Raw genomic sequence first — 24,046 nt, 5'->3', positions numbered from 1 at the left:
TTTCAACCTGGACAGGCTGATCCTGTCTTGTCTGCTTACTCATCCACAAATCTTTCAGATGGTGGTTTCTTTGATTATGACCTCTGGTCCCAAATTACCTGCCCAGCTTCTTCCTTTGGTGAGAACTGGATTTGACTTGTTGCTAAAATAGACTTTATTTTTTTAGGGGCAGGGGAGAAAATGAGAGGATGAGGTGTAAGGAAGGGTCATCAAGATCAACATGAGCTTATTGGCTTCATTCTTTTAAGTGTCTTGAGAATGCTATTTTTTTGGTAGCAGGTTGGAATATGTATTTGATGGATTCTTTTGTTTACCAAGGGAAACTTCTTTAAAATATATCAGAATATTGAACGGAGGTCTTTTAATTAAGAAGTGGTACCTGTATAACCTATAGGAACTCCCTGGAACCCCTTGACCTTGTGGGAACAAAGTCAGTGAAAGTTTTCCAAAGAGAAGGCTGCTGTTACTTACATTTTAAGAATATTGTTATTAGATACAGATTAGATACAGATTAACAGAATTGGAAAGGACTTTGTAGGTCATCTAGTCCAACCCCCCACCCAAGCAGACCCCCCACCATTTCTGACATATAGCAGTCCAGTCTCTTCTTGAAAGCTTCCAGTTATTAAGCTCCCACAATTTCTGAAGACAATTTCTGAAGACAATTTCTGTTCCATTGGTTGATTGTTCTCACTGTCAGAAAATTTCTCCTTATTTCTAGGTTGAATCTCTCCTTGATCAGTTCTCATCCGTTATTCCTTGTCTGGCCTTCAGGTGCTTTGGAAAATAGCTTCACCCCCTCCTCTTTGTGGCAGCCCCTCAAATATTGGAAGACTGCTATCATGTCTCCCCTGGTCCTTCTCTTCACTAGATTAGCCATGCCCAGTTCCTGCAACCATTCATTGTATGTTTTAGCCTCCAGTTCCCTAATCATCTTGGTTGCTCTCCTCTGAACTTTTTCTAGAATCTCAACATCTTTTTTTAATAGCGTGGTGACCAAAACTGACTGCAGTATTCTAAGTGTGGTCTTACTAAGGCTTTGTAGAGTGGTATTAGTACCTCGGATGATCTTGATTGTATCCCTCTGTTAATACAATTTAGGACTGAGGATTTGTTCTTGGTATATTGCTGAGGAATAAAATTTGTCTTTCTTTATTTAGGTATATGATTTGCCGTTTCCTCCAGCTGACCATCTCTTTCTGTTGTTGAACTAAAAATCTCTCATCTCCCAGAATCCTTAAAGGCAAAGTGATGAAGAACAGTGTTGCCTTTAATCCACGTTAAAGGATGGCTCCTTCAAACCCTGGAAAATTGTTGGGTGAAATGCAGTGCCAGAAATGACAGTGATGGCCTCTAGCTTAAATGGCTTTGGAAAGGTATTATTAGGGTGTGCAGAATCATAGAGTTGGAAGAAGCCATTTAGGCACCTTTCTGTTCAGTGCAAGAATAAAAATTAAAGGATCAACAACAAATCCCTCTCCATCCTCTGCTTGAGCATAGCTAGCAAATGGAAGCTACCACCTTCTGGTATAATTGGTTTGGCTATTCGACTGCTTTCACTGTTAGGTTTTTTTTTCCTCCTGACATTTAATTGAACTCTCCCTTCCAACAATTTAAATGCATTATTTTCTTCCTGTGTTTTGAAGAAGAGCTGGGTCTTCACTTTCTTCTGCATGACATTTAAAGGGGTATGGCATTCCGCCACTTCAGCCTTCCCCTTTCAAAGCTAAACATGTCAATTTCCTTCAATCTGCTTTCAAATTGCACATAGCCCTTAATTTCTAACAAAATCAACACATCTGGCCTTCAAAGAATTCAAAGACTGCTTGTTGTTGTTGTTAGTTGCGAAGTCGTGTCTGACCCACTGCAACCCCATGGACAATGTTCCTCCAGGCCTCTACCATCCTCTGGACTCCATTTAAGTGCACGCTGACTGTTTCGGTGACTCCATCCAGCCTCCTCATTCTCTGTCGTCCCCTTCTTCTTTTGCCCTCAATCGTTCCCAGCATTAGGCTCTTCTCCAGTGAGCCCTTCATTCTCATTAGGTGGCCGAGGTATTTGAGTTTCCTCTTCAGGATCTGCCTTGTAAAGAGCAGTCAGGGTTGATCTCCTCTAGGGCCAGCCGGATGACGGGATGACTGCTAGGTGGCAGCAAAACACTGGAATTTCCCATATCCCATCTCTGCCATCTAGTGGTCATATAAAGGTTTGCAGTCTGGGATATCTAACAATGTCAAACTTGTGATCAATAGACCACAGTCAATAACAGAGAATAAATAGGTCAGGGTTGAATTGTTGGGGCCTTGTTTTTTGAGCTTGGCTCTTTTCCTACAGATGTTTCAATACCAGTCCAGATGACAACATGAGTATAAAGGCGAATGAAAATTGCTGGTAATTTTTAAAACATATTTTATTGTTTCTTAATTAATAAAAGAGTGCTTTAACAAGAAAGCAAAATAAATATGACAAAGGGAAAAAAATAGAATGGTTTAAGATATATCACAAAAACCTACTATTCATTTTTATTGACATTTCTATTCTTCTGATAATGTTTATTGCCTTTCTCTGTTCCAATCCTCTGAATATTTCTTTTTCTAAAATGTAATATCCTGAACTGGGCGGGTTATTCCAGATGGGAATCTGACAAATACTAATGTGTAAAAATTACTTCCTATTATTTGAAAAATATCCTTTTTTTTTAATGCAACCTAAAATTGGTCATACTCCTGACTGATATTCAATTTGCAATTGTCTATTGTTCCAACATATTGTTTATTAGTATTACTGCCAGCTTGTCGGGCTAAATTTTCTACTTTTAATACTTATACATTTGGACTTTTAAGTAAGTAAAGGTAGTGCTCAACTGATAACATTCAAAGTTACAACGGGATTGAAAAAAAAGTGATTTATGATCGTTTTCCACTCTTACGACCATTGCAGCATTCCCACAGTCACATGATCACATCCAGATGCTTGGCAACTGACTCATATTTATGACGGTTGCAGTGTCCCCATTTTGCAACCTTCTGGCAAGCAGATTCAATGGGGAAGCCAGATTCACTTAATAACTGTGTTCCTAATTTAACAATTTCAGAGATTCACTTAACAACTGTGGCAAGAAATGTCATAAAATAGGGCAAAACTCACTTAACAAATGTTTCACCTAACAACAGAAATGTTGGCCTAAGTAATCATAAATCGAAGTCTACCCTTAAAGGACATTTCACTTGTCTCTATTAAATTGAATATTATTATCACATCATTTTTAACTTAAAATTCCTTTTGAATCCCCTCCCCTGTCTTTTAAAATATTAACTATCCCAGGCAATGTTGTGTCATCTGCAAATTTCCTAAGTATTTAGCCATAATTTGAAGTCATTAATAAAACTGCAATAAAAGGTACTTGTTATCATACCTGGTGGAGTTACGCTAAAGCAAAGAAATACTGAGACCAGATTTATATTTTAATTTGAATTCAAAAGATTCTTGAAATAAATACATAAAATAGAAACCTGGATTTTTCCTTTTAAGTTTGATGGACAAAACTCTGGAAAGAAAATTGGGAAGTGTGTTATTATATATATGTTGACAGCAGCAGGAGTCTTATATGCTCGAAAATGGAAAGACACACTAACTCCCACAAGGGAAGAGGGGATGGCAAATGTGACGGCACTAATGGAGATGGTGAAATTGAATGTTTTAATTCAAGAAAAGAGTTTGTCTAGTTGGGTCTACTTGGAAACCTCTTCTGGATTTTCTGCTCAAACTGAAAAAAAAAAAAGAAAACCTTGATTTTAGGTTTCAATGATTAGAATGATTTTGCTACCAGGGGAAATGGCTTAAAATGTGAAATTTGAAGCAAAAAATTGAGGTTGTGGGTTTTTTTTGTTTTGTTGTTGTTGTTGTTGTTTTGCATTCTACTGACTGATCAAAGTGGAAAGCCATCACATTTTTTTCTCTGCTCCTTTTCTATCTCTAATTTTTAAAAACATTTTTCCTATATCCTTGTCTCATAATGAAACTTACCGTAATTTTTTGAGTATAAGACGCACATTTTTCCCTCAAAAAAGAAGCTGAAAATCTGAGTGCGCCTTATACACTGAATACAACATTTTTTGCCTCTCGAAACCCCACCCCTTCACCACAATGGCCATGCATAGCTTTTAGGAGGCTTTCAGAGAGCTCCTGGGCTGGGGAGGGCAGAAATGAACAAAAAATGGGCCGTTTTTTGCTCAATTTTGCCTACTCCAGCCCCTAAAGGCTATCCATGCACTTTTTTTGACAAAAAAATGATCCTGTTTTTGTGGAAAACGAGCCGTTTTTTGCTCATTTTTGGCTCCCCACCCAGAAGCACTCTACAAGCCTCCTAAAGGCTATTCATGCCCCCCTTTTTTAAAAAATGGGACAGTTTTCGTGAAAAATGGGCCATTTTGGGGAGGTTTGCAGATTTTTTAAAATTTGCCTCGTTAAAACCTTGGTGCATTTTATATTCTGGTGCGTCTTATACTCCAAAAATACGTTAATACAATTTATTTTTAAAAATAAAACTGAATAATACAGGGTCCAGGACTGAATCAGTGTTGGGTTCCTACCGGTTTAGACCGGTTCGGTCGAACCAGTAGTGAATAGAATAGAATAGAATAGAATTTTATTATTTGTATGCTGCCCTTCTCCGAGAGGATTCAGGGCAGCAAACAATTCAAGGGGGAAAAAAGGGGAACATAAAAAACAAAATACAAATAATAAAAGTAAACAACAGTCGCACAACAATACATGTAGAGAGGGGAGGGAACTCATCACCCCCAGGCCTGTCGGCAAAGCCAGGTTTTGACGGCTTTTCGGAAGGCCTGGAGAGAGGTGAGGGTCCGAATCCCTGCGGGGAGTTCATTCCAGAGGGCCGGAGCTGCCACAGAGAAGGCCCTCCCCCGGGTAATAGCCAGGTGGCATTGGCTGGTAGATGGCACCCGGAGGAGACCAACCCTGTGAGATCTAATGGGTCTGTGGGAGGTAATTGGCAGCAGGTGGTCTCTCAAGTACAATGACATTTAAAGGTTGGGTGGCCTGGGTTGCTGGAACCAGCAGTGACCCAGGACTGTCACGCCCCTGAACCAGTTCTGTGGGGGGTGCTGTAGGTGCCACCATCTTGTTTTTTGCTTCTGTGCATGCACAGAACAGTTTTTATTGCACTGTGCATGCATGCGTGCGGGCAGGATGCACCCACAAATAGTGACTTCTGGAACCCACCCCTGGACTGAATCCAGTGCAGTTGATAATTTGGGGAAAGAATGGCAGAACCTGGGTGATGGAATCAAAAGAAGGATCAGCTTAGAATCCCTAGGTAGCCATAAGAAGAGTATGCTGAATTCTGTTGACCCTTGAATTCTATTGACCCTTATCTAATTCTTAGGTGCTAACTTTTAGTTGAGTACATAAGCATCAGTAGTTGTAAACTAGTTTAATTGTACCTGCATGTGGAAACCTGATCTTTCGCACCTCACCGATAGCTTTCTTCAGTTTAATGAAAAATCATGGATTATACTTTCACTATGATCAAGCAACCATTTAATTTTCATAGAATCAAACTACACTTAGCTCGCTTTCTTAACAGAATATTGTAGGATATTTTGCCAAGCACTTTTCCAAAACCAAGCTAAATTACATCTACAGCATCCCCATAATCTACTATATTTTTCTCAAGTTACATACAGGTTGACATTCTACTAACTTTCTAGGTAGTTGATATATAAAGATTAGGGCAGAATATCTTTAGATTGGGATGTAATTCATCTGTCCCTGGAGATTAAACATTTTATTTACCAATATGCCCAATCAGAGAAGTTCTGTTATTAAAACACTGTTCCCAGAAGCATTAATAAAGTGAGAAAAAAGTGATAGAACAATAAAATGTAAAATTTCAGAAGAGAGGGCTGTCAGCTTTCATGTCTATTAGCCATAAAAAAGAGAATGAAATATCCATGTAATATGGCAATATATCCACACTATAGTCTGAGAACAAGTAATGTAAAATGCCATACCATTCTTGTATTCCTTATTTATGGCTGGCTGCTATTAAAGAGAAGGTCAAGTATAGGAGGGGTGTAAAACCACATTGCTTAAGAAGGCATCAGATGGGGGCTCCTGCTGGCTGGGATAAGTTGTCAGAACTACTTTTATTTCTTTCATTCCCTATTTCTGAAAATGCTTATTGTCTGTACCTTAATCAATGGTGAACTTTACTCATCTTGAATTTGGATTTGACTCTTGTGGCCTGCCAGCAGCCAGCGGAGGTGGTGGCAGATTCGGACAGTGATGAGGTTGGGGAGGAACATGGGCCAGTCCTGGAGTCTGGGGAAAGCTCTGATGAGGGATCTGCTTCAGAGGCAGAGGTGGGGCCAGGGCTGTCCAACAGTTATCAGCTGCCTTTGGAGTCGGAGATCAGTGAGGCAGAAGAACAGCTGGAGCCTGTTCCTGATATGTGGTTGTGCAGAGCTGCCAGGAGAAAGGAACAGTTAAGGAACAAGGGCCGACTCGGAAGTAAAGGCACAGGTGGACGATGAATGCCCCCTCCCAATAAAGAGGAGTGAAAGGGGAGTGGAGTTTGCAGGAGACAATTAGCTCACTTAATTAGCGTGAAGATTTGTTCGTGACTCTCCTTGCCAAGTATTTTCTTGTACAGCGTTGCGTTTGGAAGAAATCGTCCTGGCAGCTCTCCAAGCCTGATAAGGTCTGTGGTTGTAAATTCACCCTTGAAAGACTGTTTGCCGGGACTTTGCTGGATGTGAATGAGAGGAATTCACATTAGCTTCATAAAAAGGGGTTTTGTCAGGACAAGGAATCTGCTTTGTGATTTTGTGAAGCCTAGATCAGAACATAGACTTGCCTTTGGACTGACTCTTGAATCCACTGTGAATATCTTTGTTTGATTTTGATCTTAAAATGTTAATAATGTTGTTTAATTATCTCATCAACAAAGAAAAGTCAGAACTGATGCTGTTCTTCTTACAAAACCTTGCACCATCAAAGATTCCGGTATGACTACAATTCTGTTGAAGAGACTCAAGAAAAGCAATCTTGGGTCCAGAGAGTAAGTGATCATGTTCAACTCATTTTAGACTTGAAAAGATAATTTCCAAGGTTTTAGAATAGGGTGGATGGGACTCCCTTGTCTGTGAAGTTTCATGATTTGATATGTGGTCTGAATTGCATTCTTATATTTGTTTCGTGATTCTTTTTGTAATTTGTTCTGGTCTAGTTTATTGAAAATTGTTGTTTTATATTGCTTTTTACTTTTGTGAGCTACCCTGATTTCTTCTTGCTTTGAGTCAGGCGGCATCAAAATAGTGAATTAAATTAATGAGTAAATAAATAAGTAAATTTGCTTGCAGGATTTTTTTTTTTGCCTGAACTTTGATATTTCCCATTAAAGAAATTTGGAGTTTAGTGGGTGTTATAAACAAAAACCACCACTATATTCAACAATCTTGAGTGTAGCTGCACAACTGAGTGAATTAGTAAATAGTGCAGCCAGGCAAAAGCTAAATCTTCACAAGAGCTGATTTGGTTGAGTGGTTAAAGGACCAGGCTAAAACGCAGAAGGCCACGAGTTCAAGTCCTGCCTCAGCCATGAAAGCCAGTTGGGTGATTTGGGGTCATCCACTCATTCTCAGCCCAACCAACCTCACAGGGTTGTTGTTGAGAGGAAAATAGGAAAAGAAAGATATCCAGCCAAGAGATGGTAAACAGGATGTAATGGAGATTAATGAGGCAGAGTGTAGAGAGTCAGTAGATAATGGAATTAGGAGTAGGTCCAGTAGTAATGGTACTAGTAGCGTTTGTAGCAATGAGAGTAGGAACAGAAGCAGGAGGCAAGGATATAATGGAAAAAGAAAGCATCATGGATATGTTAAATCATTCAGCTGTTCAGCTTTAAATGGGAGGAGTACTAAGGTAATGATGTTTTAATAGCTGACTAGCTGCTGTAAAGCTGTAAACCAAGATGATGCAATGATAATGAGTCAGCAGGGTTATACCTTTAAGGGGCTGTCTATACAAGAGAGGCCCTGAGTGCTTCTGTATTATAGTTGAAGATTGATTGATTGCCTGGTTTTGCCTACTACGTGTATACATACATACATACATACATACATACATACATACATACATACGTGTCTGTGTGTGTGTGTGTAGTTACAACCCCCGGTATGCCCAAATATGGGAGGAAGATCACTATTTCCATTCTCTGTCCATCGGCTCATCACAAGAGACCATCCAGACAGAAACCCAATATTTTTACTGTTGCCTTTGTTACATTTGTGTATTTGTGCTGATAAATAAATAAAGGGAGACTAGTATAGATCTATTTCAAGCTATTTAGCTCTCATCAGCTAGCCATACCCTTACTGGGATTCAAACCTGTGCTGTACTGCATCTTAGGCAGATATATGCAGGTTTTGGTGTATTCGGGTCTTTTCCCATGTAAGATTGAGAATATCTTGGCAACGTTTCGCGAGGTCCCACTCGTCATCTTCAGGCTGGTGTCTTCGGCCTCGTGCTTGTGTGAGCAAAGCGTGATCGGAGCTGCCCTCCCTCTATAAATACTGGTAGGGGTGTGTGGAGTGCTGGCTCTGTTGCTGCAAGCAGATTGATTGGCTGTGTTGTAACATCTTGATTAGTTGATGGAGTTGATGTTTGCAGATTAGTCAGCTGTTTTCTAACCTCCTGGGTGGCTGAGGTACTGGCTGTGTGCCTATTGTTCTTTTGTGTTGTAATGACCTAGGTAATGGGCTGTGTGATGTCGTCCTGAGCTCTATTGTAGTGATATCCTGAGTCCTGTGCTGCAACCCCCTGGGGGTTGGCTGCATTGTAACATCCTGAGCCTTTGTGTTGTAACCTCCTGAGTTCTGTGATGTCTGCTTAAAAGACAAAACCTCTGTGTACTATATTTTGCGCCTGGGATGTCTCAAAATAGTAGTCACACTGTGCACACTCTGACATGTTGGATATGTTCACTGCCTTTCAGACATTTTTAAAAATAATAAATGCGGGATACAAATAAATAAATAATTTCTGGTGTCCGACAAGCTCTAATGGACAGCAAAAATCCTCCCATCTCTTCTCCTGCCAATGTTTTTTTTGACCATTGCAAATTCTGCGCCATCAGCTGTTCTTTCTGTTCAGAAACTCAAATTGTCACTTTTTCCTCCTTTTCTTTTTAGCATTTTTTTTTTACCGCAGCCTGAAGAAATTAAGCAAAGCAAAACTATTCCCAGCATGCATATAAAAGTGATGGATCTGCTACATTTGCCTTTGTCAGGCTGTTGTTAAAGGTACAGGATCTGGTTGCCAAAACAAGGAAAACTTAGCAGGAGCCTTTCAAAAGTCATTGAAGGATTACAAGGCTATTTTTTTTTAATTCATGATTTTGCCTGCATGGCAGGAAAGGAAGAAAAAAAAAAGAGAGAGAGACAAGCTCTCAAAGAATGAATTAGCCATGCTCTCCAATATTTTACGGACAAAATTAGGAACATACTTTCCATATTGCTTTTACATCCCATCTGCTGTTACAGCTTGAAGAACTCTTGAATTATTCTCCAAAGGGACTCAGGGAATTGGGAGAGGCAGGAATGTGAAGGACCTGAGGGGAACATTCTGTGTTGGATGATGGGACCGATGGATTCTTAGACATATTTTGAGGATTTAAAGGAGACCAATCAAGATGATTCGGAGACCATGCCTTATAGAGACACATTGGATATGATTATTCTACATTATCATGCTCATATTTATAAAACTCAGTGCCTCTGTGAAAGGTAAGGATGACTACTGCGTTTGTGGTGCAATCAGAACATTGCCTGTGTTGAAGTTGTTTTAACGCAAACCAAATATGCCTTTTAAAAAACAAGTTTACATCATATTCTCATGCATGCCAGTGCTGTGTGTGAGGTAATTGAAGGTGGTTCTGACAAGTGTCGTCGGCATCTTCATATCTGGTCACATGGATGGCAAGCCACTCCCATCTGGTCACATGGGCGGCAAGCCGCTCCCACAAAGGAGGCCACACCCACAGAGTAGGTTCAAACAATTTTTGAAACCCACCACTGCACATACTGATGATAGTGAGCCCTTGCCTTTTGAAGTTAGGCTGAAGGGACAAGTCTAGAGGAAGGAATCTAAGACTGGAGAAAGGAAGAAGAGCAAGGGGAGACGGGATAGCTGAGTTATGATAATTTAGCTAAGATAGCTAGGTCATAGTTTTGACTCCAACTTAACGTCTGTGGAGCTCACCCCTGTGAGAGGAGAAATATATCCAGGAGTGGGCTTCAAAAATTTTAGCAACGGGTTCTCTGCCCGGTTGCTGGGTGGGTGTGGCCATGCTGGGCGTGGCCTAGTCGGCCTCCTGCACCATGGCAGGGGGACTGTTTTCACCTTCCCCAGGCTCCGGAGGCTTTCCTAGCCTCTGGGAGGGCAAATACTGTTTCCTTGGGCTCTGGAAGTCCCCCCCAGAGGCCTGAAATGGCCCCCTTTCCGGCCTTCCTGAAATTCCAGGAGGGCCATTTTGCCCCCCTCCCTGAGCCTCCATGTGGGCCCTTCACTTACCTCACATCCAAAACGGGCCGTGTGGAGACTCCTGGGAGGGGTGGAGTGGGTGGGGCCAGCCAGGGGTGGGATTTAGAGGTTCTCTGAACCAGCCATAACATTAGCTGCGGGTTCTCCCTAACCCAGGTGAATGTGAGCAGCCCACTCCTGAATATATCCATTGGAACGTTTCAGGTAATAGGCCTCGGAGTGAGCTTGCAGGCCTCGCTGAACCAAAGTTTTAAGCTAGCATAATTGCCAAATGTACCAGACATATTTCTAATGTGCTGACTTGTGTGCTGCATTTTCTGCAAAGTACCTACAGATATTATTTAGAGCAGGAAGAATGAGACAGTGGGAAATGAGGAACTGAAAGTAACAAATGGCTGAGAGCTTCAAATGTACACGGGTGTTTACAGAAAGTGACGGTCAGTCAGAAAGAACAAGGAAGCGAACCTATGGAATGCGTATGTCAGTAAAAAAGAAGGTATAAGAACTGTGGCTTGAGATGAGAATAGTGTCCTTTTCCCTTGTAGGGCCTGCTACGTGTCATTGGACTCCATTGCAATGGTTTGACGATGTGAGTTTTCTGTTCTGATTATACCATTTGCTTCTTTTTTGGTTCCAAATTATTAGAAAGAATAAACCTCTGATTTTAAGTAAGATTTATAGCTTGTGGTTTCCCTTTGTTTTTTTTTATCGGAACATTTTTATGACACCCCCATATTTAAGAGTTCTTTAAAACTTACATGCCTAAGTTTTCATTGTAAAACTCACTTTTTTTTCCATTTCGCTTCTTTGAATTTGTAGTTCTTGTTTGATGAATGAACATTAAAATAAAAGTTCAGGTACATCAAGGGGAGTTAGTCCATAACTATTCAAAAGTCAGAGAAAATAAGGACCAGAACCATAGCTACAGTCAACTCTTGGGACTTAGCATTGCCCTCATAACAGAGCCAGGGATTGGAGAGGTGGGTAATAAGGAAAATCCCGAAGGTGCTTTTTTCAAGAGGCAACTGGACTTTCTTGTTTTTCTTTCAAGACGTTTCTCTTCTCATCCAAGAAGCTTCTTCAGCTCTGATTGGATGGTGGGGAATAGAAGGATTTATACTCCTTGCAGACAGCTGGTCATTTGCATTCTTTTAGAGAGTTGTTGATGCCACTTGGAGGTTTATCTGTGCCCTCAGGGTCACCTGAGTAGTGCAAATGGGTGTGGTGGCTTCTTGGAACTGTAGAAAGGACTGTGTTATAAACTGGAGATAGATGATGTCATACCCCCCCCCCATTGAGAGAGGGCTGTTTAATTTTGATATAGTTGGACTTGATGAAGGTAAAGTTTTATTATCTGAGCTTATGGGTTGGTTTCCAAATGTTTTGTTACCAGGCTAGGTAACATCTTCAGCAGAGTTTAGGGGATGTCCGTGTTCTTTCTGTTTCTAAGGGCTTCAGTGTGTCAAGTGAGGGTCGTCTGGTGGGTCAGGTGTGAGTCATCAGTGAGAGTCTTGTAACGTGTCTGGCGATAGGGAGGTTATATCGGGTCAGGTTCATTGGAAGGCGAACTGCTGCCGGGGAGGGATTTTGTGGGTTGGTTAAGGATCGGTACTGTCTCTGATTGGCTGTGTGGTTGACTTGGATTCTGAGGGGTTCATAGGCTGGTTGTAGGTTAATGCATCTGTTGATGGAATTGCTTGTGTGGTGCCAAGCTTTGATGAACTCATGAGTGTGGCAAGTGGTAACGTGACCGATGATTCTTGTGTTGCTCCAATTGAACTGATGCTGCTTGGTGTTGGTGTGGGTAGAGTTTCACCATTATTGCATCGATGGCCACTTTGACCCCTCTTTCAAACCAGTGGTCTTCTCTGCCCAAAATGTAGACTTTGCTGTCTTCAAAAGAATGTCCTTTGTCTTTTAAGAAGAAAAGAAAAAACAGAAAATCCAGTTGCCTCTTGAAAAAACACCTTTGGGACAACTATGATTTGGATGACTGAGATTCTCCATAGACATGTAGTAAAAAAAAAAAAAGAAATGGTCCCATATCGTAGGTGTGGGACAATGAGCTAAAGCCAAATAAACGCAAGCTCTGGTGGAATTCAATTTGTCAGTGGGTTATCTAGGGAAGGTGGGATTCTTTTTGTCCTGCTCTTACTTGACACTTCCAGCAATCTTTTGGCAGAAGCTGCTTAAATATGGTTCCTGCAATGAGATGGCATTTAGACTCAATGGCTCATTGACCCTGGAATTAAGGAGAAACTTCTTAACATTGAGGACAATTAACTAGTGGAACAGTTTGCCTTCAGAAATCGTGGGCACTTCATCACTGGCGGTTTTAAAGAAGAGACTGGACAGTCACTTGTCTGAGATGGTGTAGGCTCTCCTGCTTGAGCAGGGGGCTGGACTAGAAGAGGTCCCTTCCAGCTCTATCCTATCCTATCCTATCCTATCCTATCCTATCCTATCCTATCCTATCCTATCCTATCCTATCCTATCCTATCCTATCCTAACCTAACTTATCCTATCCTACCCTACCCTACCCTACCCTATCCTATTCTATTCTTTCCCTATTCTCTACTCTACTCTACTCTACTCTACTCTACTCTACTCTACTCTACTCCACTCCACTCCACTCCACTCCACTCCACTCCACTCCACTCCACTCCACTCCACTCCACTCTACTCTACTCTACTCTACTCTACTCTACTCTACTCTACTCTACTCTACCCCTTCCTTCTTTATGAAGGCCATAATAGTCATTGTCAAAGTGGGCATTCTGCTTATACTGTCCCTAAAGTAGAGGCCGCTTAATATGGATAGCTCAGAACCTTCAGAACAGGCTGGAGGGCAACTGTACCTGTTGAATTTCTGTGTCTGGCTTTTTAAAATGGAATCCTTGTTTACCAGCCCAAGTACGGTGCATGGAAGGTGTTTATGAAACTCTCTTCTTTATGATCCGAGGAGTTTCTTCTTTTATAGCAAAAGCAATAAACTAAACGGAACAGGAGAAAGTCCAGAGGGGTGGGTGGGAGGGGGAGGCGGAGAACTATAAAGGGAGAGAACATAATGGATGAAAAGAAAATTGATTCATTAGTTGCTGCAGTTTCCTGTGCCTGCGAGCACCAGTCATCTCCTGTCTGATGTGGAATCTTCTGCAGATAACAAATCTCCGTTTAATAAGAGACTCACTGCTAAATCTATCACGAGGCCCAGATTAGTGGAAGTGTAATGGCCCGTGAGCTCCCTGCATGCTGCATACTATTTTATTATAAGGGACAGAAATTGAAATCAGCAGCACAGAGGAAATGGTAAGAATGACAAGGGAGTGGTGGCCAAGGAAATCGGATTACATGTCAAGGAACAAATGAGGAAATATACAGCCTTTGGGCCAAGCGAGGAGAAGAGACAAGCAGAGCACTGGGTTTCTGCAGGTTGGTGGCTTTTTCATTCACAACATCATCTCCCTAGTGGTGAGATTCAACTAATTTAACAACCGATTCACCCATGGTCAGGTCGGCTGTCATGGGAGGTGTGGCCCAGCCCCATCCTCCAGTTCCTCCGCACATGCGGGATGATCCTCCCACGATGGCCAGCCTGACCCTGAGTAAACCAGTTGTTAAATTATCCCCCACCCCCGCTATCAAAGAAGGGATGCAGTGGCTCAGTGGCTAAGATGCTGAGCTTGTCAATCAAAAAGTTTGGCAATTCCGCGGTTTGAATCCCTAGCGCCGTGTAACTGAGTGAGCTCCTGTTACTTGTCCCAGCTTCTGTGAACCTAGCAGTTTGAAAGCATGTAAAAATGCAAGTAGAAAAATAGGGACCACTTTGGTGGGGAGGTAGCAGCGTTCCATGCGCCTTCGATGTTTAGTCATGCTGGCCCCATGACCACGGAGACGTCCTTGGACAGTGCTGGCTCTTCGGCTTTGAAACAGAGATGAGCACTGCCCCCTAGAGTCAGGAATGACTAGCACATATGTGTGAGGGGAACCTTTACCTTTACCCTACCCACTATCAAAGTGGATCCTGGGCACTGCACTGCAAAGGGGAAACACGCAATGGAGCGGCCAGCATGAGGGAAGGAGGAGGAGCAGGGAGAAGAAAGAGGGAAAGCGGCCTTCTCCTTCCTTCGTGCTGCTGTTCCTTCGCCCGTTTCTTCATTGAAGTGCCACGCCGCACTTTGATAGCGGGGTGGGTGGGTAATTTAACAACCAGTTCGCCTGAACTGGTACAAACCGTCTGAATCTCGCCACTGCATCCCCCATTACTTGCTATTGAAATTGCAGGCATGAACCATTGCCGGAACTCCTGGTTATCATTCCAGTAGACCATTCTGACTCTCAAAAGGTTTCCCCTGCCAGTCACATCTGACTCTAGAGGGCTGTGCTCATCTCTGTTTCCTAGCTGAGGGAACCAACGTTGTCTGAAGATACTTCTACGGTCAGGCAGCCAGCATGACTATACGCCGAGGCATATGGAACGCTGTTACCTTCCTACCGAAGTGATACCTATTTATCTACTCGCAGCCAAGGTGGCGAGGTGGGTGGGAGGGGGAGGCCGAGGAGCCAAGGTGGCGCAGTGGTTAAATGCAGCACTGCAGGCTACTTCAGCTGACTGCAGTTCTGCAGTTCGGCTGTTCAAATCTCACCGGCTCAGGGTTGACTCAGCCTTCCATCCTTCCAAGGTGGGTAAAATGAGGACCCGGATTTTTGGGAGCAATAGGCTGACTCTGTAAACCGCTTAGAGAGGGCTGAAAGCCCTATGAAGCGGTATATAAGTCTAGCTGCTATTGCTATTGCTATTTGCATGCTTTTCAACTGCTAGGTGGGCAGGAGCTGGGGCAAGTAACAGGAGCATACTCCATCATGCAGTACTTGGGTCAAAACTGCTCACGTTCTGCTTGACAAGCCCAGAGCCTTTACTGCTTGGTCACTGTGCTCCTTATTCTGACTCTTACCTCCTATTTTTATCTCACAAAGATCCCGGTGCTACCTCCACTTTGAGATAGCATTTGCATGCCATGCTAAATCTGAACTAATTCATTGCCTGGATTTGTTTAATATCCTGAAGTTGCTAAAAAGTCAATGCAAATGCAGTGCAGGGTTTCATTTAAAGGAGCATAGAATCCAAATCATGGGAACTAATTGTTTGATTCTATCCTGAAAACCACAGTTCAAAAAAACCAGGACAGTGCCTAACTGCATCATTTTCAGAGGAGAGCTACCAAGTTGTCCTGTCAAAGTACATGTAGTCCTTGACTTACAACCATTCATTTAGTAACCGTTCAAAGTTACAATGGCATCGTGAAGCGAGCAAGAGACAATGGGTAGTTGAGCTCTTCCCCCCCCCCCCCGCTTCCTTATTGCTGTTTTTGATTTCTTCTTTCTTTCCTCCCTCTTTCTTTTAAAGCATAGCAATTAAAGTATAAAGCAGGCAAGGGATGATGGGAGGATGATTTCCTTTCTCAGTTGCTGTTTTGAATTATTTCCCCCCCCCTCTCTCTCCCTCTCTATGATTTTTTTCTTTCTCTTCACTGAGCCGAGGTGGCGCAGTGTTTAGGGTGCAGTACTGCAAGCCACTTCAGCTGACTGTTATCTGCAGTTCAGCGGTTCTAATCTCACCGGCTCAAGGTTGACTCAGCCTTCCATCCTTCCGAGGTGGGTGAAATGAGGACCCAGACTGTGGGGGGCGATATGCTGGCTCTGTAAACCGCTTAGAGAGGGCTGAAAGCCCTATGAAGTGGTATATAAGTCTAACTGCTATTGCTATTGCTATTTTTGTAAGCAGGTGACACGAGTAGAAGTTAGACAGGAAAGAAGAGAAAAGCTTTTTATAGGGTGATATGATTAAAAGCTAGACCAAGTGATAGGGGAAAAAAAGGATATTAATGTACTATATTTTTATTTGATAAAATGAAAGTAAAAAGGAGAAATAGATGGAATAACTGAATAATGAAAGATTGTAATATAATATAGGTGTTTATTGTTACGGGAATTATATCAGTTGATGGGATGCAATAATAATATTTAATTTGATCAGTTTTGTTTGTATTGGAACGTATGGTGCCTGGGTGCCATACTGTTCACGCATTGATTTGACCTTTTTATAACAAATTTAAAAAAATAAAAAATGGGTAAAAAAAAAAGTTACAATGGCACTGGAAAAAGTACTGTATTTTTCGGAATATAAGACGCACCGAGATTTTGAAGAGGCAAATTTTTAAAAAAAGTTTTTGCACTCTGCAGACCTATCAAAAATGGCTTGTTTTTCATGAATGTGGGCCCGTTTTTTGTCAAAAAAAAAAAAAAAAAAGGGCATGCATAGCCTTCCCCTGCTTCACTTAATCTCTGGGCTCAGTTGAAAGGGTTTCTTCTCCCATAATCAGCTTTTATGGGTCATTACCTCTTTCCTCTTGCCACATATTAGTTTTGATAATATTCCTCTTCGTCTCCATTTGCCTTTTACCTCCCCTGCAATTATGAATGGCTCGTGAGAGTCACTGGGCGCAGTTGAGGGACTTCAGCACTGTAGCAGGAGGCAAGGAATGAGCCTGAGAAGAGGGAAGAGGCATAGCAAGCAATTGATGGGAGAAAGGTTGTTTTAAATACTTTATTTAGGGAATGAAAAAGAGGAAGGAGAGCGACAACTAAGGACAAGATGAAAGGAACTGACATTTAAATCCCAATAATAGATTTTTACAGCCATTTCCTTCATTCAATAGCATTTAGATTTATATACTGCTTCACGGTGCTTTACAGCCCTCTGTGAGTGGTTTACAAAGTCAGCATCTTGCCCCAAACAATCTGGGTCCTCATTTTATAGACACCCCACCCCCTAGAAAGATGGAAGCTTGAGTCAATCTTGAGCCGGTCAGGATCGAACTGCTGGCTTACGGGCAGAGTTTGCCTGCGATTTTGCATTCTAACCACTGTGCCACCTGGGCTGTCTAAGACATTCACCTGTCTTCTTAGATGCAAATAAATAAACCAGACCTTGAGAATACCTACTCGAGGTCTGCATGGACAAAACCCAAATATTATCCAAGGACATAATATTTCAGTCGAAAGAGACCTTGACAGACTTGGGGAATGAGCCTTATTCAACACCATAAAATGTAATGTGCAGAAAAGCAAAGTTTTACACCTAGGCAGGAAAAACCAAAGGTGCAACTACAGATTAGTGAAAACTGGCTCAAAAATAGTTAAGTGTGAGAGGGACCTTGGAGTCCAAGTGGATGATCACTAAAACATGAGCCAGCAGTCTGCGGCAGCAGCCAAAACAGCTAATACAATCCTCTGTTGTATAAACTGAGGCATAGAATCAAAATGACGTGAAGTATTAGTACCACTTTATAAGTCAGTGCTGGGTTTCAAATTTTTTTAGAACCTCTTCGGTAGGTGTGGCCTGCTTTGTGGGAGTGGCTTGCCAGCCATGTGACCAGGTGAGAGTGGCTTGGAAGTCATGTGACTGGGTGGGCATGGCCAACTTGTAAAATTTGGTGAAACTCACTTAACAATGCTCTTGCTTAGCAACCAAAATGTTGGCTCAGAAACTCTGGCATTTGAAGCATGCAAGTCTTAAAGCTGTCAAGTTACAAGACCCTTGCACCCCTAACCCTGTAGAAAGAAAAACCCCATAAGTAGCATGAAATAATTTTTTAGTGCTTTGAACTCTACTTCTGTATCTGGTTTCTTGTGACTGAAAGGTATCAAGGAAATAAATAAATGGATCTTTGAACAGATCAGTCCAGAATTCTCATGGAATCACAAAGGACCAGGCTCAAATTATCCCAGTTTGGATATATTATGCAAAGACCTAGCTCTGAAGATGTCTCTGATATTGCGAATGATGGTGTCAGGCCTGTAGCCATCTTTTCTTTTGAGTCTTTGGCCTGCCACACTTTCTATTATTCTATTATGCATTTTCTATTGTGGGAAAATGGGAGGGGGGATTGTAGGAGTGAGATGCAATGTAGCCATAACAAAATTATTTCTAGAAAGCCAGGGTCATCCTTTGACTTTGCACCTCTGCACCTGACTGGAACTGGATGAGTGAAACTGCCAGCATGGCAGTGGAAGATTGGACCATGTGATGGACTTGTGAGTGTGGGGGCAAGATCTTGTACTTTCAACTAGGTGGGGAAAACTGGGAAGCTTTCAGATATGCCAACATGGCTCTCTTAATAAATTGGAACTTTGAGCAATACTTTGCTTTGGACTCTGATTTACTTTTGGATGCTATTTAGAACCTTGACAGATGGAAGGGAAGAGAAGAAGACAACTTACAGCAAGGTGGATGGACTCAATTACAGGGGCTAAAGATGCATCGTTGGAAGACCTCAAGAACCAGTTTGGGGACAGATCATCATGGACCAAATCTATCCATGTGGTCTCTAAAAGTCAAGACAGCACATAACCAACCAATTAACCGAGAAGTAAACCAGAAGTAAATAAATAATATATTTTTTAACCATTGAAACATCGAAACAAAATGGAGAAGTCATCCAACCACCCAAATACAAGAAAACCTTAGGTCAAAATATACTTTTTACACAGGGGTGGGTTCCAGTGGTGGGATTCAAATGATTTTACAACCGGTTCTCTGCCCTAATGATTTCTTCCAACAACCAGTTCACCAAACTGCTCAGAAAGTTAACAGCCGGTTCTCCCGAAGTGGTGAGAACCGGCTGAATCCCACCACTGGTGGGTTCCTACGCAAACCGGTACTGGTTTGCTTGCACATATGCTTTGTGGGGTGGGCGTAGCCATGGTGGGCATGGCCTAGTCAGCCTTCTGCACCATGGGGGGGTGGGGATGGGCATTTTCACCTTCTCCAGGCTTCAGAGGCTTTCCTCGAGCTTCTGGGAGGACAAAAACTCCCTACCCCAGCCTCTGGAGGCCCTCTGGAAGCCGGAAACTGTAGGCCCATTTCCGGCCTTCCAGAACTTTCAGGAGGCCTGTTTTTCCCCATCCCCGACCCTCCACACAGGCCCTACACTTACCTTGCATCCAAAACAGGCTACGTGAAGACTCCTGGGAGGGGTGGGAGAGGTATGAGGGGTGGGCAGGGCCAGCCAGAGGTAGGATTTGGAGGTTCTCCGAACCAGCCATAATGTAAGCTATGGGTTCTTCTGAACCTGGGAGAACCCGTAGCAGCCCACCCCTGGTAAAGAGACATATAAGTATAAGTGCTATTGCTAATGTGCATACTTTCTTCTTATTCTGCTGTCTTCTATTTTTGAGATGAAAGGTGTAATGAAAATCTGTTACTCCTGTAACCAAACCAGCATCCAAATTAAGATGCCTTCCCAGAAACTACAAAACTATGTGAATAGAGTATTTTGCAATAAATCTTCAGCATGGTTGAGGAATTTCCTGCAACTGATTGCACGCTCACCTGTTGAAAAAATGAGGGCATCAGATGAACCAGCGAAAAATTACGCAAACACCATTTTCTCCAGAGGGATGAACAGGAATAACAAGGGACATTGGAAGGCTTTGAAAATGGGATTTGCTATTTGCAAATTGCTAAACATCTTGTTCAGTTAGCTCTGCTTGATTTGTCTGCCTCTCATTTTTTCCTGGAACGCAAACATATGCTTGCATTTTCTCCGAGGCAGCCAACTAGCACCATAATCATATTTTCTTTAGTAATCCTGAGTGAAAGGTGCCCTTAAAAATGTGCATTTCAGTCTATAAAACCAGACAGTCTTGTTTAAAGGTTATTTGAGGGGAAGGGTTTGCAAGACATGTGTTGGTATGTGAAGTGAAACAAAACAAACCCCCCAAATTCAATACAAGCCGGTGGCAGTTTTTGTGCCTTCTCGTGTTTGCCTATGATTTGAGATGCATAGAATCAAATCTAATGAGAATAGGCATCATCAGAAGGGTAGTATCAAGGCCATATAAAATGTTAGTACTGTTTGATGCTGTGCTGGTGAAACTGCACTTGAAATACTGCCTCCAGTTCTGGTCACCACGATTCGAAAAAGATGTTGAAACTCTAGGAAGAGTGCAGAGAAGAGCAACAAAGATGATTAGGCGACTGGAGGTTAAAGCAGGGGTGGGCTGCTACCGGTTCGCCCATGTTTGGGAGAACCCATAGCTGACGTTATGGCCAGTTCAGAGAACCTCCAAATCCGACCCCTGCCTGGCCCTGCCCTGCCTGCCCTGCTGCTCCCCTTCCCTCCCAGGACTTGCCATGTGGCCCATTTTGGATGCAATGTAAGTGCAGAGCCCGCACACAGACTAAGGGAGGGGGAAAAAATAGACCTCCCAGAAGTTCCAGAAGGCCAGAAACAGAATTTTTCTGGCCTCCGGGGGGCCTCTGGAGCCCAGGGAGGTAGTTTTCACCCTCCCAGAGGCTCAAGGAAAGCCTCCAGAGCCTCGGGAAGGTGAAAACATTCCCAACCAGTGGTGGGTTTCAAAAATTGTTCGAACCTACTCTGTGGGTGTGGCCTCCTTTGTGGGAGTGGCTTGCTGCCCATGTGACCGGATATGAAGATGCCGACGACACTTGTCAGAACCACCTTAAATTACCTCACACACAGCACTGGCATGCATAAGAATAGGATGTAAACTTGTTTTTTAAAAGGCATCTTTGGTTTGCGTTAAAACAACTGGGTACTTGAGAGACCGCCTGCTGCCAATTACCTCCCAAAGACCCATTAGATCACACAGATTATGGGTGTTGGCATGCACGTGCCCACTTGCTTGCTTTTGGCACCCGAGGGAAAAAAGGTTCGCCATCACTGCCCTATACCATTTCAAATGTATTTGAGAGACCGCCTGCTGCCAATTACCTCCCAAAGACCCATTAGATCACACAGAGCAGGCCTCCTCCGGGTTCCGTCTACCAGCCAATGTCATCTGGTCACGACCCTGGGGAGGGCCTTCTCTGTGGCAGCTCCGGCCCTTTGGAACGAACTCCCCGCAGAGATTTGGACCCTCACCTCTCTCCAGGCCTTCCGAAAAGCCGTTAAAACCTAGCTGTGTCGGCAGGCCTGGGGTTGATGAGTTCCCTTCCCCTCTCGATTTGTGTGGCTGTTGGTCATTTCTTTTTTAAAAAATGTCTGTATTTGTCGTTTTGTTGTGTTTCCCTTTCCCCTTTGGGTTTGTGCGCCGCCCTGAGTCCCACCGGGAAAAGGGCGGCATATAAATAAACCGAAACGTAAACCTAAACCTAAACTTCAACACACGCAATGTTCTGATTGCACCAGAAATGCAGTAGTCATCCTTACCTTCCACAGAGGCACTGAGTTTTATAAATAGGAGCATGATAGTGTAGAATAATCATATCCAAGGACCAGTGGTGGGTTTCAAAAAGTTTTGGAACCTCTTCTGTAGGTGTGGCCTGCTTTCCAGGTCTACTGGTGGAACCTCTTCTAACCGGTTCGGTAGATTTGACGAACTGGTTCTACTGAATAGGTGCGATCTGGTAGGAACCCACCTCTGCTCCCCACCATGGTGCAGGAGGCCGACTAGGCCACACCCACCCAGCAACCAGGCAGAGAACCCTTTGCTGAAATTTTTGAAGCCCACCCCTGGGTTAAAGCATATGATAAATGGTTTCAGGAACTGGAAATATCTAGTCTAATGAAGAGGACACCTAGGGGGTGACATGATAGCAGTCTCCCAATATTTGAGGGGCTGTCAAAGAAAAGAGGGGGAAGGTTTCATTTTCAAACTCTGTTATTTTGTTATTCGACTCTCTAAAGCAGTGGTCCCCAACCTTTTTATCGCCGCGGACCAGTCAGCCTTTGATAATTTTACCGTGGCCCGCTGAGCGCGCGCAGGGGTGGGGGGGCGTTGTTCGCGACGACACATTGATTGGTTATATATCACGTGCGTACCAGCGCGGGGCTCTCTTCCCTGGACCCTTTGCGCACAGCCCAGGAGCTTTTGCGCACGGCCCAGGAGCCTTTGCGCTGCAGCGATCATGTCCCCCGGCTGCTGCAGCGATCATGTCCCCCGGCCGCTGCAGCGATCATGGCCCCCGGCCGCTGCAGCGATCATGGCCCCCGGCCGCTGCAGCGATCATGGCCCCCGGCTGCTGCAGCGATCATGGCCCCCGGCCACTGCGCGGCCCGGTGCCAGGTACTCCACGGCCCGGCACCGGTCCATGGACCGGGGGTTGGGGACCACTGCTCTAAAGCACCTGAAGCAATGGATGGAAGGCTATCAAAGTGAGAGCCAATCTTGAAGGAGAAATTTCCTTAACTAAAAGGAAGGTTTTTACGAAGGACAGCCGCTTGTCTGGAATGGAATAAAGTCTCCTGCTCAAACAGGGGGTTGGACTAGAAGACCTTCAAGGTCCCTTCCAACGCTGTTATTCTGTTATTGTATTATTCTGATGTAGCGGAAATGGAAGATGCCAATGGGGTGAATAAAGCATTGGAATTATTTATCCAATAATTATTTATTATTTAATTTCAGAGCAAGCAGGTTTTGCTATTGTAGAAAGTTAGCACCCACCCGCCTCCTAGAAGAATGAAATATTTTGAGAAATATTAAAAAGGCAGAATATTCTATTTCCCAGAATGAGAAATGGAGAAACATGCTCTTGGAAAGCAGCCCCCACCTTTATTAATAGCCCTCAGCAGATGTTGGCACTTCAGAGATAAAGAGATAGCTAGCTCTATTCATAAGCAAATTCCCTGCAGCAAGGTCTGAACAAAGGTAGTGTCAGGTTTCCGAAAGATGCCCTAATTGATTCATGAGTTTCAAGCCAAGTTTCAAAAGAAAACTAGCCATTTATTAGGAGCACCATTTTGGCAAGATCATATTGCAGTCAGATCTGAGCCTCATTTGAATTATAGCTTAACTTTACTCCTGTTCTTTCCCTCCCCTCAGTCTGTGTCATAAATCACATTCCCCAATCAGGTGCACCCCTCCTAAGCCTGCTGTAGTAATCTGAGATCTGACTCTAGCCGTAAGTTGCGTGGAATGCACTCCTCCCTTTCCTCACCATGGCAACTTTATGAGTTGACAGGTAGGATTAGCCCTCAGCCACAATAGGAATTGCCTAACAAGCCCCTTCCTTGCATCAGCTAAACTTCAACCAAACCTAGCTCAGACAAACTCCTAGGATTTGTATATGGCCCCATGGGAGTCTGACAAAAGCCAGTAGAATACATGTTCTTGAACAGGAACAGGAAGCTCAAGTGCAAAGCAAAAGAGAAAGTATAAAAACCCCTCACTCTCAATTCCACATGGTCAGCTGCCCAGAATCACACATGCTTGGTGGTTCTGCTTTACCATTAAACCATCTTTCCTATCACCCTCCATGTTTCCAGGGTCTTTCTCCCACCTTGGAACTGAACCAGATGGATATTTCTTCCAACGCTATATTGTCAAAATGCAATACATTCTCCTAGGCGCCTGAATCATTTTCTGATTGGAACTGACCATTGCAATGTTTGGGTAAGAAACTGTCGCACTGCCCTAGTATCTCTCAATATACAGCCTTCAGAGGAATGGGATT

The sequence above is a fragment of the Thamnophis elegans genome, chromosome 3, assembly GCF_009769535.1.
Source record: "Thamnophis elegans isolate rThaEle1 chromosome 3, rThaEle1.pri, whole genome shotgun sequence".
NCBI lineage: Eukaryota > Metazoa > Chordata > Lepidosauria > Squamata > Colubridae > Thamnophis > Thamnophis elegans.
Note: the sequence above shows the minus strand (reverse complement) of the source record.